Raw genomic sequence first — 15,489 nt, 5'->3', positions numbered from 1 at the left:
AATTATGGATCTGCTGTTCGATGGGGTGGAACTATTCAGCCCGAACACCATGCATATGGCGAAGTCTTTAGTGGCTCTAACCAAGCCCCCTGCATAACCGGGTCTTCGAGCCTTCAAAGATAGTCATTCACTGCCAAGAGTTAAGGAGGTTTTAGAGGTTACTGATATGAAGTTAAGCCGCCCACTTGATATGTTATAACAGGAGTGTATTCAGCAAGGTCCAAAAGAAATAGTGGGTACAACAAGCCCCCATCTTCACCACCCAACCAGTCGTCCTTCCTCCCTCAAGCAACTGCTCTTGTCACCATTCTCAGAACTCTCTTCAACTATAAACACGTTTGCTCCATCACTGAGGTGATGGAAATTCTTTATACACAACAACTTTATACATAAACACTAGATAACACAAGTCCCCGCACATAAACCCCTGGTCACCTCCTCCCAGTGCATGGAAGGTCTGCACTGCCCCCCCCTTTGCAACCCTCAATTTGTTCCACTCTGCCATCATCCAACAACACTGCATTGTTAAGGACCTTCTTGACTTGCTGTGGTCCCCAGTATCTCCTCAGACCCTTCTTCACTACACCAGGCTTTCTCACCCACACTCTCTCCTTATGACACCTCACACTTCCTCTCCCATCTCAGTTCATCATACCTCTTCATGTCCTCAGTCTTCCACTCCACCTTTTTTCTCAACCCTTGTTGATTCCACTCCACGTATCCAGATCTCCCTAACCATGGCAGACAGATGGACGTGTGAGGTGTCCTTCTCAACACCTCAAACTGTCTCATCCCTGTGGTGGCATGTTGAGCCAACCTGTATGCGGATACTCTTTCTCACTAACTTCCCAATTCCTGCCACCAGAGCCGTTTTGATACCATGCATCAGGGTTCGGTTAAATCTCTCAACCGCCCCTTTGGCCTCAGGATGGTGCAATGATGTCTTGTGATGTGCTATTCCCACACCTTCTAAAAACTCCTCCATCCACCCATTTGGAATAAAGATCAATCATTACTATGACATACTTTTTTTCTTCCACTTTCACCATCAATGGGCCCCAGTATGTCTAAGGCAACATATTCCCAAGGCATTGTGGGTAACTCCAATGGCCTAAGTTGCCTTACATACTCTCTCATCACCTTATCGGCTTCTCCACACAATGGTACATTCTTTGATCATTACCTCCACCTGTGCATCTGCTTCTAGGAACCTTTTCCTCTGCTACCTCCATTGCCCTCCTGTTAATGGTACTCTTTTCTTCCCTCCTCCAACTACTCTCCACACTCCTGTGTACCTTCCACTTCCTGCTCTCTCCCTCCTCCACATCCTTCCTTTCCAGGGCCTTTCTCCTCCTCCTACCTGCTGATTTCCTGCTTCCTTCCCTCCTTCTTGTATCCATCCTTGTATTTTTCTGCTGATCATTCCCTGCTAGTCTACCCTTGTCTCGCTGTTCTCCTTTCTCTAACCTTCTGTTAACTGTATCTGTCTTTTCTACTTCCTTCTGGTTTTTCCTGGGGACTGACAGTGGGATGATGCAAGGGGGTGGCTAATGGTTGCTGGAATGGAGGAGGTATGCTTTGGATTCCCGGGTCACCCCCAGTAGGTCCCCGCAGGAGGCAGTCATAGGAATAAACCCCAAAAACCACCATATAAAGAGGGTCCCGTCCAAACCCAGTATTGGTACACCTAGAGAGCCCTTAAAACACCCGAGCAAGACTCAAACCCCCAGCATAAGAGGTAATGTACTTTCCTTTAAGAACAGACTGACAACATTCTGGATTCACTGGCGAGTGTAGAAATAATGTCTTTCTTCACCACCACTGCTGAAGGAAACATTTAAGAGCATGAGTCAGATTAGCACATACTCACACAGATACAAAGTTGCCCTTAACACTTGAACAGAATAAAGGTAAGCATATGCGCATTGTTCACAAGAGGGACAAACCAAACTTTGTTCTCCTTTTCTTCCTAGTATCATTGAGAGTACACAATTATACTTTCACCGCAACAAAAATGGTACTTTAGCACCAAACAGCTTCCCCAGCTTACCCAAAAAGGCTTTTCTGACTTTACCCACTGGAAAATCAGAGGTGCCCAGTTCAAAACGGGCAATGTCAGTAGGACCCCAAAGGGGAGAAAATGAGACCACACACACCTCTAGGGTAGTTTTAAAATCCAACATAAGCTCAGGCCAGGCCCCTTTCAGTTTATCTGGCCAAAGGCACTTGGCCAAGTCATAGACCAGCCCAGCCCACAATGCACAGGTGTAATACATACCTCAAAGTACCATCCAAGAGGAGTGGAGACCTGACTATAAAGGACAACTTGCTCAGTCAGTGTGGTTTGTTGGATAAGTAGCTAGAGGAAGGTGTTTAAAAGGGCTTGGTGAAATAGAGCTCAGTTGAGGCGAGAGCTGGGTGGAGTGTGTTGGAGGCTGGAGAGAGGAAGTAACACTGTAAATTGTTAACGCATGGAGAGAAAACTACTGAGGGTTTGGAGAGTGTGGAGGTTGGAGGAAGATTTGTTCTTATCTGGAGAGATGTCTGAGAGATTGGAAAAAGTTAGAATCATTATCCTATAGAGAGAATGGCAAGAAGCCAGATGGAGCGATAGTTACACGGCCTTAGGAGGTGGGAGGAGAGCAGGCCTCCTTATTAGCCAGAGAGATGAGGGAGGTTCCAGCAGACCAAGACTTGTCATGTCTGGCTACAAAGGTGGAAGGAGGTGCGGGAGGGTGCAGGACACTGAATCTACACCTGGAGTAGTAAGAAGGAGAGTGTCCTAGGGACCAGGACCCTGTAACAGCTGGTCCACTAAGACCAAACGCCCCAAGCCCATCACGGAAGTCCTAGGAGAGTGGACCACTTTGAGAAACCTCTATTTCTGAAACATCTGGAAGAGCGCTTAAGGCTCTGCCAAGTCCCTAATTGTTGGTCTTTGAAGACCCTTACCATGGACTCTCAAAGAGGGGACAGTAACTCTGAAAACACACAACACTAAGGAACGGGTCAGGTTGTTCTATTGGACATTAGAGCGGGGCCAGGATCAGCCCAAATAATAGCCTCTTTATGAGTGTGGTGGTATTTTAGTGGTAAATCCACTGAAAACCACATAACTGTTATACCGTTACCGTCACATGGTCCAGTGGTTTTACTGCCGGATTAGACGTGGTGGTTGCGTTGTTAGTCCCCATTTAATTGGAGTACATAGGACTTCATGGGTGTTTTTTGCGGAATTACTGGCACAGTAATTCCACCGAAAGGTTGCAGATTTACCTCCAGCTCTGCTAAATTCATAGTTTGGTGGTGCAGTAATGCGGCGGTATACAGTATTACTGATGCTTTTTACCACACCACCCAACTTATAAGTCTTTGTAAGCAACCATTTCTGTGTTCATGGTTCATTATGAACAATCCTTCATCTGTTTTGGTTGGGGACATAAATGTTAATTTCTTGAGAAATTCACTGTTGTTTTGGCTCTTTTGTGCTTCCCACTATCTGTCACAGACTCATGCCTCTTCTCCCCTTTATCAAAACTCTCACCTTCACTCTGTTTCCAAACTCACCCACCTACTCAAAGACCCAACCCCTTTTCACACACTACACTGTGTGCTAACGGGTTTGATCATTGCTTAGCTCGAGGCATTTGCAGTCTTTTTAGGCTAGTTCAAGGATTGATCTGTGTAGTTTGGCCCTGGCCAGTCAGGGTTCAGCTAATTTATTGTGGTAGTTGTAGTCTGCACTGCAGCGCACGCATAGTGCTCATTTCATTTAATGCTTTGAGCTTGTGTGCTACAACCTTTGGGTAATAAAGTACTTCTTCCTTTTTTGCGGGAGAGGTTATCGGAACCTACATAGGAGAGGCCCTCTAGGATAGACCGTCTACCACATTAAGTGTTGACAAAACGCAACGGGTGGTCTCCCCAAGCCACCAGGGTCCTTCTCTTCCCATTAGCCAACCTCAAATATGGGACTTGCTCACACTACTTAATGTAACTTTTGCTTGAGGGGTAACAGCTGTTCGGCAGAATAAAACAAATTCCAAAAACATAACAATATGCATACATATACAAGAATGTGGGAGAAGAAATGTGTTCACATAGAAGTGCTTTTCAATTGAGGAAATCTTATATATTCGCATGATTATTCTGCTCCAAATAAGCATATGATGCCCTCCTGGTCACCCCAGGAGTGCATGGTAGTGCAACCAATCAGTTATCATATAGGACAGGGATCCGCAATTCTTGGATTTCCACATGTTGGACTACAACTCCCATCAACCCTAGCCAGCCATGTCAATGGTGAAGAATCGTAGGCGTCTTAGTCCAAAACAAATGTAGAACTGCAAGTTGCAGATCCCCACCCTCTCAAAATGTTTTACGAAGGTTTTACGAGTGCCTATTTCCAAAATCCTGAAGAAGATTTCCATCATGGGAAAAGCTGTGTACAGATGGGTATTTATTTCTTAGTGGTAAAGCTTTATTCATGCAATGAGCACAGAAGCTATACCTTTGTCTGTGACACCAACACCATGGGGGAAGGTTTGGGTTTCGTGGGGTGTGACAAATGTCTCATCGTATCGATATCTCGGTAGTAGAGTAATGTTTTTTCTTCTCTTTCCAGAGTTGATATATCCAGCACTTTTTGGGGATCACTTTGAAAAGTTGAGAATGGAAATCGAGGATTTTTTTTAAAGCAGAAAACTTTTTTTTAATATATATAAATATATATATATATATAAATATATATATCTCTATAAGAGCAACACGGAGTGCTTTTGGACCGTGACGTGCCGTCAACTGTGGATTTAAAGCAGAAAGACAATCGTGGAGGACTGCAGCATGTCAGCGTGCGTGGGGCAGCGGAACTGTTTTTATTTTTTAAAACAATCCGTGAACTAAAAGTCATACTTTGCAGAAGACTGGAATATGGATGTTTCCCTCCTCCTTTCCCTCTCCTCAGTTTTTTACATATTTTTGTTTTTCTGTGCAATCCGAGTAAAACTGTTGAATGTGGAAGAAGACTGGTCAGTCTTTCATTGGTAAGTTCACTACGTTTTACATGCTATGATAGTCCGATTTTTTCTTAACTCGGTGTGCAGAAATGTAAAAAGATATATAGCTAACTTGATTTGTTTTGCCTGTATAGTTGTGCAGGTAAGGGTGAAATGTCATGTTGTGTAGAGCCCTCAAACAGGATGCACCCAGTTATTTGAAAGTCTGAAAAACTGTTCATGCAACCCCTCCTTTCCTTTTTGCTTTAGAGAAGTAACAGTGTCCGAATCCATGATGGCGAGGCTTGGCTTTGGATGATGTTCCTTTTAGGCACATTGTGTGTGTATACCCCAAATGTCCAGGAAAGATTAGTCAATTATTCCACATGTTAGTTGTACATTGTGGCATGGGTCCAGTATAAGTGGTTTGTCCAGCGGGCATAACAGTTTGCAGACCAGTGATGTGGATAAGCAGAGTTGGCTTGGGAGTCTGATGATCTGCTAACAGTAAAACAATGTTTTGAACTGGAAGATATTTTAGGGGGGTTGTAGTAGTAATGACACTTTTGCGACCTCGTGGGCAGGTTCAAGTTCTTCCAGAGTGGCACCCAACATGCAGACCCAATTTTACACGAGTCTTCCTTTCATTCCTCGGACAGGTCTATTAGGATTAGCTGGAGGGCACATGTCTGGTGGCAGCATCAGAAGTTACTCTATTTGCTGTTTTTTCAGGCAACTATTGCATATGAAAAATCTGTGCTCCCGACGGTGACTAAGTATGTTAATACTAAATGAAAGGATTGCAAATGTGAAGCACAAAGTATAGAGTGCCATAGTGGAGGGATCGAAATTGCTGGGATCTATTTAGCTCGTGTTTTTGCAGAGAAGAGCCTATTTAAATTGGTACTAACAACTACTGGGAGCTGATTTGAGCTCACCAGGCCAACTGATGCCATACAAGCATTCCTGTGTATTTGTCCAAAGATGCATTAAGAACCCCGTAGAAGATATTTGTCAAAACTGTCCTGATTCCCCAAAACACAGCATGAGGGACAAATCTTGTATAAGAATGACTTGATATGTGAATTTAAAATGTGGAGAACATTACATTCAGGTTTTGCCATAGTTGCAAAATAAAAGGCTTGTGCGGCTTGCAAAAATGTCAAGCCAAAGACACCATAGTTGGAAACGGCTATGCTGGACTGTGTATGCTGGTGGACGAAAAGAAGAATGCACCAAAGAAGGGGCACCTGATATAGCCGAGGTGGAATCGCAGGGGTGCGAGATGATTTAGAGCATGAGGACATTTCACTGCAGACTCCAAAATAAAAAGGAACTTCAGAGGTTTCTTCAAACATTTCACTACAAAGGAAGCTCAGAACCCTTCACGTGACATGCAAAACGCTGGGGTGACAATAGCACCCAACAAAATGTCGACAACTACAAATGGTATCGGCACAAAGCCAATTCTCCTCACAAGCACGTAGACCTCTCTCGGCCATAAGAAAGGGCATTATAAGAAAGGCGCATGACAGTATTACACATAAAACTGTTAGTGCATAGAAACACGGCACAGAGCAACTATGCTTCGAAGCACATCATTACAATTGTTTTATAACGCGCTTAATTCCAGCAAGTGGGCTCTAAACTCAGGATAAGAACCTGTGTTGCGCTGCGTTGTCTTGCTTCCAAGACAAACGCTTTGCACTTGAGCTATACGTCCTCACCAATGACACCCTAGCAACCTCAGGGGAAACATAGACAACAAAGCAATGAGGCTGCCATTTTGAAAATACAAGATTGCAACAAAAGATGCAAATCCACTCAAAGTGGTGTCACAATCTTCCTTGATTCCGATCACACAAACACCTGTCCTTTTATGTCCATTTTCAAATCGGCTTTTAAATATATGCTGGCACCAAATCTGCTGGTATACACCAAAACAGTCACTCTCTTGCGCTCTACATAGTAGGGGAATACGAGAGTCTGCGTTTATCTATGAAGGAGAAAAATATGACTTAAGAGGAGAGGAAATAGAGTAATATATTTCATACCTTAATTGTCCAAGCCCCACCAGGACAAGCTATTGAGCAATCCATTGCGTGTTTCGGGCGGGAGTGTAAGAAGGAACACTTCATTTGCTCTTTTGTCAGGACTATATATCACATGGAAAATTGGTGCTCCTTGGCGGTGACTAAGTATAGGATAAACCATGAGGGTAAAGATAAACCATCCTTAAAGGTATCCAAGGTGGAATAAACCCACCCAGACAATCTGATAACAGAGGGGTTAGACGCTGCAGGCCATGAAGAAGAGGAAAATGTGCAACACGAGGAGAAAGAACTAAAGGAATACTCTGTGGATTCTTCTGAGAATCCAGAACCTTCCCCAACAGAAGATCAGTGCTCCTTTATCACTCAGATTAAAATCCAAGACCAGCAGAAAGACAAATATTTCAGAGGAGACACTGGATGAGTTTAGGCCAATGGGACAATGTGTTCCAGTCATGAAATCACTGTTGCTCACTATGGAGACTGCTGCTAAAATCATGTTCGCGAATGCACAGATCAATAAAATGAGACACACTGGTAATTACAACACCCGAAAATGCTTAGAGACGCTAGCATCTGTGGCTGAGCCCCAACAAAATCTACATGGATTTACACAGTGAGGGAAAAAGATGACCACAGCTGCAGCATGGAATATGCATATTGCTAACCTAACTGTGCTGGCTGCAAGGTATGGGCGTGCCAAATGGCTTACATGCAAGCTCTACTGAAGGACATTTCCGACTTTGCACAAACAAGAGGGGGACAGTTAGCAGTGAACGCTAACATCAAAAGCACCGCTGGACAGCTGGATGCTAAGCAGCCAATGCAGAAGTTCTGAAGAGGTACTCATGCTTAGGAGTTAGAGTTTAAACCAGAATCTCAAGCCAATAGATGAGCATCTTTTGGGGAAGGCAGTAGATAAAGCCTTAGAAAAGGCTAAGAAAGAGAATCAAACCTTTAAGTCTCTTGGACCTCTGATTGAATGCAAGGAGATACTCGTCCAGCACCGGAAAGGGAATATGGGTCACAGCATACACATTTGTTCCAACAGCCTTATGCCAATGTCCAAATCACCAAAAGCACCTGGACTCAAGGTCAGTATCACCACTAGAGGCAAGAACGAGAATGCGCAAGTGGCGATTCCACTCCTGGTTGGGGGGGACGATATAGCTTTTGGCCCACAAATGAGAGGCAATAGCAACCAATCAATGGCTGTTAGACACAGTGCACCAAGAAGATTGTGTGTACTTCCATATGCCACCTTACATGATGTCACCAAAACAGGGCCATCCAAAACCAGAAATTCTATTAGGGTATCGGCTCTCCTTGAAAAGGGTGATGTAGAGGAGCTTCCTTAACACAAAATAAATAGAGGAATATACACCACATACATTTTTTGTGCCCAAAAAGGATTTAAAAATGCAACCAGGTCTCTACCTACGCCTGGCAAACAAGTTTGTCGAAGACTAAATGTTCCGAATGCCAACACTTCAAAAAGGGATACACTTAACTGCAAGGAAGAGACTTCATGGCAACTCTGGACATGAGAGATGCGTACTTTCATGTTTCCATGTTACAGAAACGCAGACCATTTATCTGAATCAAGGACGGAAACTTACGTTGTCTTAATAATGTTATCCCAAAAGTACTTTGAACTGGTAGTCAGTTCAAAGTACTTTTGGGATAACATTGTCACCCGGAGCCATCACAAAAGTGCTGTCAGTGCCGACTGCAGATCTGTACGTGCCGGGTATAAATGTCCACCCATATTTAGACTGCCTTATAACAGGGGACAGTGCCAAATAGTGCTATGAACATACATACTTCTTCACCAATTGGGTTTGTCAATCAATGGGCCCATATTGAGTCTTGTTCAACCCAGGAAAATAAATTCCTGGGTGGCAGAACTATACACGGGTAGAGCTCCAGCTTTCTATCAAGGTAAAGTGTTCTAGCTCTCCAGGCAATACATCCCCATTATGATCCATCAACAGCTATCTTTTACTTTGGAAGTAAACAACTTGTAATACTCTGGACCAACCACTGGATAGTGGAATATACCTAGCAATTGATTATAAAGAGAAATAAGCACCAGAAATACTAGTGCTGTGTATGCAACGTTTATCTATTTCTCTAGCCATAATAGTTTGCATCTTGTATGGATGATCGGTTAATGACCTGCAATGTACTAGCTTCTTGTTCCCCAGAGCTCCTACTTACTAGGCGATGGCTGAACTCTTGCTTATCAAATCTTTGCTTTAAGCCTTTCTAAGGGTGCAGAAGTAAGGCTCAGACACAATGGTGGCATGTTTTTGGATACAAACTTTTACTGATCAACAAAGGTGTGGAAAAATGCCTCTATATCCCAAACGCTAAGAGGGTTTTCCCTGCCTCAAAGAAAACGAATGAAATGGTCAGGATGTAAAAAAACGAAAAAGTCTGTCACTGTTGTGTCTCAAAGGCCTACCTCTAATAACTGAAATCAACTTTTCAAGGATGCTCACTTCCCAAAGCAAAGTGTTCATGGGAGTTCCACCCAACAGAAAAGTTCCAAGTCTCTCGGTTAATCAAAACTGATGAACTAAACAATGTTCACAAATATAAGACTCTAAGGCTAGGGTTGTGCGTCTTTCCCCTTTACTTCTTATTTTAATTATCTTCCTTTTGGGCTCCTAAGCCCCTTATCCTCTTAGGTGAATGTCACTGGGCATTTCACAAAGGTATGCATTTCAGATTCACAGTTCTTTAACCTACCAACTTGGCACACTTCCCCACCAAGCTTAGGATTCTTTCTAATTAGTCAATTTCAGTTTCCGGGTTCTTGACCCGCTTATTCTCAACCTCTCGATTGGGTGCGGGCCCCAGACTCGCAATATTCTGAACGGCTTGGTTTACTCTCCTGCCAAGCACTGTCCTCTCATGGACTGTCTTTCTCTCAAAGGGCCGCAGAGCCTCTTATTCTTCGTTACTTTTCTCTCATATGGTGCGTGCCCCAGTCTCACAATGTAGCGGCGTATCCCTTTGGTTTACTCCCGTGCCAAGAAGATAACTTGTAAAGGGGTGGCAGGGGCACTTGTAACATCAACCCCGATTACCAGCAAGACAGTACTTGTGCCCCAACAAAATCCCTGCCACAAGAGCGGAAGACTCAACCATATAGAAAAGTTTACTGTCTTTATTATCAAACAAAATGACAGGGATCACAGTAGAACAGCATAGCAGTCGACCGGTTCTCATTCTCTGAGCGTGTCACACCGTTTTAACCGTGAATTAAGTCACAAAGACAAGTAGCGATTCCAAAATGGTGGCTGACGGAGCAGGGTGTGTGTGAACTGCTCTGTCCCTGCTGGGCCTAACAAAAAAGCAAATGTTAGCATGCAGGTGTCCTAAATAACGAAGATAGTCGGGCGAAACAGCACTGCATTAAGGAAGAAATACAGCGCAACATAAGTCAGCAACCCCGGCAAATGTGATATGCACTGATCTTCCATGATTTGGAGGAAGATCTCCTACGTGCCTCGAATGTGGAGCAGGACATTGCCCAACGATTCAGAGGAGAATCTCCGGCACGCCTTCAATCGGGAAACAGGACATTATTCAACGGGAAGTTTCCAGCATATTTGGTTCCTGTGGAATGCCTAGTGAACCCCCGTGGGCACACTGATCCAGAGGAAGCAAAAACAACAGAGGTGCTCTCCACGCCCCTCGGACATGGAGATTCACTGAGCAGACCCCCCCACACACCCAGGCGAAGCACACAGCTTACACGTGCAGAGGAAACGAAGGGGAAAAAGCTGCGCACACAAAAGGCGCAGAAAGGGCGCATGTTCACCACTACTTCAAGTAAGCATTAAACCCCCATTGATAATGGTGATTGCTTGTTACGGTAAGGCCCCCAGCACAATTAAATCTGTGATCAGTGCTACATTGACCTTCACATGTCTGCAGGCTGCAACAAAGAGTTAAATCCACTTGGGCGTCTCCCTATAATAGCTGTGAACTCCAGCAGGGGGAATAGACTGAGGGCTTAAAGATATAAAACTCTGCAGAGTCAGTAACCCCAGTCACATCGGAAGTGGCGGTGAATAGAAGTTGGCCGCATCCGAGAGGACCCAGGGGTAACAGACAACCACCCAGCAACGGGGCATATCAAGAAGACATGGAGGGTAAAAGCAAGTGCTTAACCAGTATGATATATAGGAGAAAGAAGCAGCTAACACAAGATCAAAGACTCCCTCTCTCCACCCCCCACCGATGGTGGAGCAATATTCCCACATTCGCCTTGTGAACTCACCCATCTAGCAACATGTTTCACAAGGGACAAGTTAAACACAGACGGGGATGACCCAAAAGAAGGAATTTGAAGGCTATGCACTCGATATTGGGCAATCACATCACCCCCATGTCCAAAAGTAAGAGGAAGGCACCTACGGGGGTGAGAGAACTTTGAAAAGAAATAAGGACTGCAGCATCAGAAAATTGTGGTCTCCAGGAACTCCGGTTCACACCTCTGAGGGGACGGAAGAACCCAACAAACGAGCGAAGAAACTCTGAACTTGTTAATGCAAAAAGAGGACTTTCAAAATTGCTTTAAAGAATTCCCGGAGCAATTTATGGTAACGTTCCAGGTGCAATTCTCCTTGTTAAAAACCGAATTGAAGCAGTCGCTCCAAGGGGTGAAGGTCAAAGTTGCAAAACTGGATGAGACGGTGGACACGGTTGAAAGAGCGGTACAGGATATATCAGAAGATACAACAATGAATGACGAAGCGCTGGAACTTCTAATCGCATAATTTGGAGATACAGTGCTTTCGCAGATCCAAAATACTGATCAAAAACTTGGCTGAATCATTGGAAGATGTAAACTAAAGAACTACAGCACAACAACTGTTTGCAGACCTCCTCCCAGAGGAGAAAGATGAAACAATGAACATAGATCGCATAATTTGGAGATAAAGTGCAAAGATTTGGAGAACCGCTTTCGCAGATCCAAAATACTGATCAAAAACTTGGCTGAATCAGCGGAAGATGTAGACTAAAGAACTACAGCACAACAACTGTTTGCAGACCTCCTCCCAGAGGGGAAAGATGAAACAATGAACATAGATCGTATCCACAGTGTCGGCCAATGACGGTCAGTGCCGGGTATGTGCCCAAGAGATGTTTTGGCAGCATTAATGTCTTACACCCAAAAGGAAGCGATTTTGAGAGCAGGTAGAACATCGGGGGCGATAAATATCAACGGCTCAAAAGTTCAATTATACCAGGACCTAGCACCGGTAACAGTACAAAAGAGAAGAACAATGGGCCCGGTAGTACGGCTCCTCACACAAAAGCAAGTGAGATATAAATGGACATTCCCATTCAGATTGCTATTTAGCTGGGAAGACCAGCAATATCGAATTACCACATGTGAGGAGGGAATGAACATCTTGCAGATTCCAGAAAGAGAGTCTTCTAGCAGCACAAGAAAGGCAGACTGGTTGCAAAGAAAAGGTTGAAAACCATGGGAACGGAAAACGACATCAAACAGAGACAGAAGGAAGTGATCTAATTCCGATCCATGGATTACGGAATCTATTCGAGATGCAACTGGGATTGTGGACAGCAAAGATTAAACTTGTACCCCGGAGCGAAGAGGACACACGACTCAAGTAAGACAGTGGCCTTAGGGGACCACAAGTAGTGGTCGGTCATTTGGAATCTCATAGTGGGGTTTAGGAATCCCCACGTGGTATCTCTGGGTTGGATAGGGGGCCAGTGGCATTGGGTGCGCCGCCCGGGCACTCATAGAAACAATGGCGCTCCCCAGGGACAGAGGGATGTTGGGGAACAAGGGGGGGGTTGTGGTTGGTTTGGTTGGGGGGGCTTAAGATACAAGGTCATTTACATAAATCTGAGGAACGGCATTCATGCTTATCAACAAGGAGGGGGCAGTGGGGTTGACGGGACACAAAAGATCATGGTAAAAACAATTATGAATATTAAGATATTATCCCACAATATCAGGGGGATGAACTCCCCAGCTAAAAAGAAGAAAATAGAGGGGTCCTTAAAAGGAGTGCTACCAGATATCCTGATGTTCCAAGAAACGGATATTAGGAAACAAGATAAGCGGGAAACTCAGGTTAACGGGCTACCCTTATCTCTATCAAGCAAATGTGGTTGACAAGAGCTGGGGTTCTCATTGCCCTTAGCAGGAGATTGGCGGTGAAAGTCCTTGAGAGTAGAGCAGACCCAACGGCACATTCACTCTTTCTTAATGTCATTTTGGGGTCCCAAAAGTACACATTAGCTATGCTTTATGCCCCCAACAAAGGTCAGGATGGTTATCTGAAGGCAGTGCTGTCTCAACTTGAAGACTTCGCCAAAGGAGACATTTTTCTGACCAGAGATTTTAATATGGCATGGGTCCCCCTAGTACAGTGGTCTTCAAACTTTTTTGGCCTGGGCCCCCCCTGAGCAAAGTTTGTGCAGGCTGGGCCCCCCCAAAAGTGCCAGGTGGACAGTATGTAGAAATCGCTATGAACTTTTGCGTGCCGTCACCGCACCCTACTCCCAGTACAGACCCTGGGCTCTCCCCACCCTACTACCATCACTATCCCAGTGCCGCCGCCCATCCTGCTACCACCACAGTCCCATAACACAAGCATACACACATCCATACACATTTAAATAGAAAATAAATTGCCATAAACGTACCTCGCCTGGTTGCTAAAATGCCCCGCTCCAGGTTGCTCTGCCGTATGTGTGAGGAGGCACAGGAGCACCCCCTCGCACATACATATATGCAGTGCCCCAGCTAGCATGTCCAATGAGCTATGCAAGGCTGGCGAAGCAAAACACCCCCAGTGTTGCATAGCTCAGTGATCATGTGCGGCTGGGGAAATGAACTGTCAAAGGCAAACAGAGTTTCCCTTTGACAGTTCAGCCAGCCCAGGAGCACTCCCTCAGCTGGAAAAAGCAGCTGAGGGAGTGCTCAGTGTTTGACTGGGCTGGCTCCTCGGCTCCTCCACAATGGGTGAGGTGGCCAGTGGGTGGACGCCCCCTCACCCATTATGGATGAGCCAGCAGGCTTGGACTGGCCTATAGGGCAATAGGGCGATGATCTACCAAAAATGCAAAATGCTAGTGTAGGCCAGTAAAAATGGGCCACTTTTTTGACCATTGTTGCTGAATAAATATTCTTTAAATATCACCATTTGTTTACATTTGAACAAAAAACAACCCATTGGGTACTATTCAAACAGTCTGTGACTAAACACTGAATATCCATTTGCAACTGCTGCCCATTTTTTCATTGGTGCCTAAGACTGTTGTATGGCCCAGTCTGACCATGTGAGCTGCCCCTTCCCATTTCCTCCAATCTAAAAAAAAAAAAAAATGTATTTTTTTTTTTTTTACATTTCATGCTGGGCTCTGTCGCCCCCCCTGGGAGGCGGGCGGCACACCCCACAGTTTGAAGACCTCAGGGCCTAGTAGATAGAAGCTCACAGGCAACTCAACACGTATTGGTGCCATCTAAACTTCTTAAACGCAAAATTACCAAATTGGCTCTCCAAGATATTTGGCAAGTATTCAAGGAACAGACCAAAGGCTTTACAAACTATTCACATGCGCATGTGTCAATGTCGAGGATAGACTATATGTGGGCATCAACCATTAAAGTGGGAAGGGTCAAGGACATAGAACTGGGAGCCATTTCCCTCTCGGATCTTGCCCCTCTGGTAATTCAGATGGAGACGGTAGGGGCCTTGGTGGGAGTTTGGAAGTGGCAGTTCCCGGCAGATTTCAAGATCCGATGCTGGCTACCTTGATACAGGACAAAATAGATACCTACTTCGAAGAGAATGACATCCAAGATATGGCACCGGGAATAGTATGGGATGCTTTCGAACAGTCTTGAGGGGACATTTAATAGCGTTGAAAGCAAAAAGAGATGAACAAAGGCAGGCATGGGAGGAGGAGTTGGAGGCAGAAATTCGGGAGATCCTGGCCGTGTTGGAAAAAGGCCCTGCTAGAAACCTGTGCAGGGCTTTGAAACACACGCAGGGTCAATTGGAAACATATCATACAAAACACTCTAAAACGCTCTATTATTTACAAAACAACACTATTATGTGAAAGCTAACAAAGTTGATAAACTGCTAGCCAGACAAATTAAGGATAAAATCCAGTCCTGCACAGTATTGAAATTAAAAACGGTCTAGGGGGCTATGTTACCACCAATGAGGGGACTCTGGGGGTGTTCAGCGAATATTACAAAACATTATACACGTCAGACAAATTAGCATGTGATAAATAAGAGGCATTTGTGAGCACAGTCTCACTAAATAGCATTACATGCAACGAGAGGAATAGGCTTGAGGAGAAAATACAGGCGGACAAGGTGATAGGGGCAATAAGATCACTACCAAGAAATAAAGGCCCGGGACCCGACGAGT

At 44.7% G+C, this 15,489-nt stretch overlaps 1 protein-coding gene across 1 annotated transcript in view; it reads left to right on the top strand.

The window, feature by feature from the left end:
* The window catches only part of AHDC1 (AT-hook DNA binding motif containing 1), an 815,872-nt gene that overhangs the window by 731,207 nt on the left and 69,176 nt on the right, over positions 1-15,489 (top strand). The window contains exon 5 of the mRNA XM_069622906.1: positions 4,625-5,042. The gene's annotated coding sequence lies outside the window, so the exon portion shown is untranslated. The remainder of the gene's footprint in view (positions 1-4,624; positions 5,043-15,489) is intronic.

The sequence above is a fragment of the Ambystoma mexicanum genome, chromosome 11 (genome assembly GCF_040938575.1).
Source record: "Ambystoma mexicanum isolate Mex_15411 chromosome 11, UKY_AmexF1_1, whole genome shotgun sequence".
NCBI classification, from domain to species: domain Eukaryota; kingdom Metazoa; phylum Chordata; class Amphibia; order Caudata; family Ambystomatidae; genus Ambystoma; species Ambystoma mexicanum.
Note: the sequence above shows the minus strand (reverse complement) of the source record. Positions and strands in the feature narration are given on the sequence as shown.